General features: G+C 32.2%; 1 non-coding gene across 1 annotated transcript; it reads left to right on the forward strand.

Annotated features, from left to right (window-relative positions):
* Nucleotides 1-3,795: 3,795 nt before the first annotated feature.
* On the forward strand, nucleotides 3,796-3,868 carry TRNAR-UCG (transfer RNA arginine (anticodon UCG)). The gene has a single exon. It is a non-coding gene; the product is annotated as a tRNA-Arg (tRNA).
* The last annotated feature ends 1,331 nt before the right edge of the window (nucleotides 3,869-5,199 follow it).

A 5,199-nucleotide genomic window follows, 5' to 3' on the forward strand; every position in this document is an offset into this window, starting at 1 on the left:
TTTTTTAACTAGTTACAGTCGGAAAAACTGGTCCCAAGTTCAATTTAATCTAAAAGAATAAAAACACAAAACAAAATATTTAATTTTTTGTGAACAACTGTTAATTAAAAAGAAATCAAAAATTTAATTTATGAATTTTTTTTTGTAAAGAGCTATAGATTTTTCCATTTTTTTTATAAAAAATTTAATATTTGACTATCAATTTTTAAAATAATTCCAAAAACCATAGACCCCCTCTGTGTATATATATAATCCTACGTACACCCCTGCAGTTGATTCCCTTATTCAGGTACAATAAAATACAAAATATAGCATTCAACTATATTAACGAGTAACTCGCCCAAACTTGGAAGTCCCCCTTTTTTTTCTAATTTGAGCACATTATAGCATTTAAATCTTCAAAACGTATTTCTTTTTTTCGGATTTAAAGCTTTTGCATCAACAAGAGGAGGAAATCTGTCAAATTTGAGCATGTTAAAAGTGTCATTGTATCTAATGGGTATATTATTATTGCTTATTAAAGACTAATGGTAATATTACCCAGAGTAATTAAGTGTCGGTAGAGACACCAAATTTTGCTTAATAATATAGAAAATAACTCCCCAAGAAATCATAATTTAACTCTGTGTCTTTTTATGATAATACACATATGTAACTCTTTAAAAACAAGGATTTTTTAACTGACAAGCTTGATGGCCTGCAAAAATTGTCAGGGAGAGTAGGGAGAAATGCTGTTAAATCCTCGAGTGTTTTTAGAACCTCGAAAATACTAGAGCAGGAAATTCATCTTGCGGCACATCACTAATTATTTTCAAAGATCTCCCTCCAACAAGTTTAGAAAAACATATAACATACATTCTTGCTACAGACATGATTTTATTTTTCAATTCTTCGGTTTGGTTCTTACTCCTGAACAAAGCAAAGCAATACTAAATATAAAAAAAAGATAATAATGAGGTCATTTCTGTCATTTTCCCATCCCTTGAGTAGGTAAAGGATTTTCTCACACTTAGGAACGCTTAGTTGAAGACGTTGAATGCCTCATTAAGTGCCTTTCCCCCCTTCTTTATAGGGTATCAGTGACTGTATATTGTATTTAGTACAGACTACATAGAATGTTTATAATTATAAGGTGAATCCCTCACGAAATCTAATTAATTATTCACATCCGTTTGTTTGTATGTAATATTGCTCTTGACTCTTTAGTACTCTAAAAAGAAATACGACAAGTTAGGGAGGATCGGGTAGAGTTGCAACACTTTTTGTTTTTGACTCAATTACTTTGAGTTGGTTTGGCATACGACACGTCAAAATTTATTGGCAAAGCATATCTGCTATTGTTCTATTTAGATATTAATTATAAAGTTAGCAGATGAATGTACTTGGACTCAAGTCTTGAAATAGGCTCGTATCCATATTTTCAAGTCTTAATCACAGAATAAAAGACTCGAGACTGGACTCAGACTCGGAAATTAAAACTCACGAACCCTTGGTATATTTTTTTTTATTTCACCTTAAAATCAGTTTTACTCCAATATTTCAAGTATAAGTCTCCAAAAATGATTGATTTTTGCCACAATAGTTGGGGAATTTTCTTTTCCCTGAGCTGAGGAGTGAACTTAATTTTCTACTACATACAAGTCATCATTGATATACATAAGAAACCTGTCTGAATATTTGCGTGTACACATAAAAGACGGAAAGACGGAGAGAAAACCTGAGGATTTGTTGGAGAGTTATAAGTTTGAGTCTTTGATGGACTCGGAGTAGAATTAAGGATCGATATCGGAGTAATTCTTGCCAATATCCTAATTTATTACCTTCTTGTCTTCCCTTCTCGTTGCAGCTGCTTATAACTGATCTAATGAAACCTCATGCCAGCTACGCTACTTTCCTCCAAAAGTTCTTTAAATTGTCAAGTTTACCATCTTGATTTTCGCTTTCTTTTTTTTTAACGGTAGCCAAAATTACCCCAAGTAGCATCATTGGTTATAAGTGTGAGTTTTTGGTAGACTCAGTGTAAAATTGGTGATCGAAATCGGAGTAATTCTTGCCAATGTCCTTGTTTAGTCCTTTTCCCCCTCTTCCCTTGTCGCAGCTGATTATAGCTGATCTTATGAAACGTCATGAGCAAAATTCTTTCTCTCCCCCAAAACATTCTTTATCAAATTGTGTGAGTTAACATGTGGATTTTCGTTGCCTCAAATGCTCCGGATTAGCATCACTAGTAGTATACTTTTTGTGGTGGTAGCTTTTAGGATCTTCGTGAACAAGGGAGTCCCCTGCAACATTTCCTCGTCTCCCCTATACGTTTATATTCATAAGTTCATAGGAAGTTTAAGATTAAATATCAACAACACGCATGAATAAAACTCAGTTATTAATTTCCTCTTCTCTCTCTTTCTTTCTTTTTATTTAAAATGTTTTCATATTAACAATATAATATGACCCACCACGACGTTTGGACTATGGGTACACGGCATAGTAATCTATTTTTATGGGACATTAATCTTACATTGACTTATATAAATATGACATAAGTTATTTGCAGGAATTTCAAAGCAATAACTATTACATATGGCAAATTAATCACTCCTCCGTTTGTAAACAACATTTCAGCTTACATTCAATCCTATTATGAAACATTTTAGTAACCCCATTTGATTAAGTAGAGACGTAAATCTTTTCCGTTACATTAATACATTATAATAGTTTAGAATGTTATTATTAAAATGAATGTTTATTAATAGATATTTACAATATTTATTTAATTTTACTTTTTAGAAAATGATTCAAACATGACTAAGGATGGATATGACATGGAGTAAAGAAACATAATGGCTTAAGGTCACTGCGATCATAGTGTGCTTCACAATTCTGATGGTCCTTGTGCTTAATTAAAAAATACATAATACATTTATTTTCTAAAAAAGATCATTTGAGAAAAGTAAGATATTTAATATCCAAAAATAAATACATAAGTATATATTTTTAAGAAAGGCCATTTAAAGGATTGGTTTTTCATTAAAAAAAGTTCATTTACTATAAATATATTGTGATAATTATTATTATAGAAAGGCTGTTTACCAGTTGCAACTTTGATAAGGAAATTGTACAAGTTGCAATTACTGCGTTATTTAATTACAATATTGGTTGCTCTAATTAGCATATATTAATTTTCATTTTGATCTATCAAATTGACATGGTTATTTCAATGTAATATATTAATGGCAATTTAACTTTATAATGTGGCAACGAATCCTTATATTTTAGTAATTTGTAAAAATATAAATTTGTCAATAATTACAACATTAATATTTCGATCATCCATGGGATATTCAATATTTGAATTATCCTCATTCAATTTATTGTAAATCTTTTATTTAAAATTATTCATCTCAATTTTTGCTTGCAACTTGTACAACATCTATAATTAATATAAAAATTATGCCGATCTTCAATTCTACTCTGAGTGCAACAAGGACTTACACTAATATCTCCACCAAAATGTCCTTAGGGTTACTCTTAGTCTTGTCAAACGAAAATGTTCAATCCAGTTTTGTATAAAGCAATGAAAGTTTGTATAAGGAGTAGGAAAGGAAGTTTACTCTTCAGGAATGTTATAATAATGAGAACAGTATAGGGAAAGACAATCTACTCTTCTTTTTGACAATTCAAAAAAATGCGGGCCTGCTAAAAAATGCAAACCAATAAACATCGCTAGTGATATTCAATAAAAAGATTCTTTAAAAAATGAAAGCTAAATATTAGTTTAAAACACCAATGCTTATAACCGGCCGTGTGGCCTAATGGATAAGGCATCAGACTTCGAATCTGAGGATTGCAGGTTCGAGTCCTGTCACGGTCGAATTTTTTTCTTCCTCCTCTCTTTTATCATCATCTACTAACCAGGTAATAATAATGACTAAACGTTACACTACTTTTTTAAAATGTTATATATTATGTGCATTCAATAGGTTATTTTCCTCCTTTGTACTTTTATTATTTCTTTATAATAAACAGCAACCACTTTGATGAAGGACCTCAAATAACTACACTCTATTAATATCCTTTATAAGCGATAATCATATATTATATTATTAATATTAGCCTGTCAGGTTTTCAGGTTAATATTTTCCCCTCCATATACAAATACCTTTTTTGCTGGGGACAATCAAGAAATTGACTTTGGCTAAGGTTGCGGCCTGTCGTGACATTTTAGTTTGAAAATAGGAAGTTTTGTTCAAATTTGGTCATTTTTAGGCCTTTTTTTTCCTAAATAGAATATAAAATATTGTTTTGTTTAAAAACAAGACAATCAAGTTTTTTAATTCGTGCAATTTGTTCAAATTTCGGAAAATCAGGAAACGTAAGTCCATACTGACCTCCTTCTTCTTGACATGAACGACATCAAACTGTACAAAGGTCAGTTTTTTAATCGTTCTCAGTAGATACGGTATATACGCAGGGCACAATATATATTAACCCGAAAGTGGGACAACCTAATATTCAAAATAGTCAAATTTCACCTTGGAAGCTGCCTACAAACTACAACCCTAAGAATTACCTCTGGCTGGCAGAGGACAGAAGTAATGTTCCTCCTGTGATGAAGACCAAGTTTCCATTCAAGATAATTGTAATTGGCTTAATCACCAGTAACGGGAATGTTATTCTCGTATCAAGTTGACCTCCTCAGTGTACTTGGACCTTCTTTAGAAAGTTGTGATGTCATGACTGGAAGCCCCATACCTTCTTGATGCAAGGTTCATGTGGATTCAAGACTCAGCGCCTTGTCATGTTACCAAAACTGTCATCTATTACATCGAGAGCCAGTTACAATTCGTTTTCAAACCTGATGAGTGGCCTTTCAATAGGCCTGACCTTAAGCCGTGTGATTTCTAGTTGTGGTCAGAGCTGAGAAGGAAAGTAAACAAACATCCCCATAGCTCCTTGAGATCCCTGAAGCTCTCTGTGAAGAGGAACATGCCAAGCTTCAATAAGAAAGATGTAATATAGCCCAACTCAGTCTTTATGTCCCGTTTACAGCTGGTGATCAATGCCGAGTGTGATCATATTGAATGATGGAAAAGCTGATTGTTCAATTTAAATTTCATGTGAGTTATATTTTGTCTTATAATGGCATCTACTATTATTGAAACTTACTTGAAAATATTGTGCGGATACTTCAGCCCAACCCTG

The sequence above is a fragment of the Lepeophtheirus salmonis genome, chromosome 6 (genome assembly GCF_016086655.4).
Source record: "Lepeophtheirus salmonis chromosome 6, UVic_Lsal_1.4, whole genome shotgun sequence".
NCBI classification, from domain to species: Eukaryota; Metazoa; Arthropoda; class Copepoda; order Siphonostomatoida; family Caligidae; genus Lepeophtheirus; species Lepeophtheirus salmonis.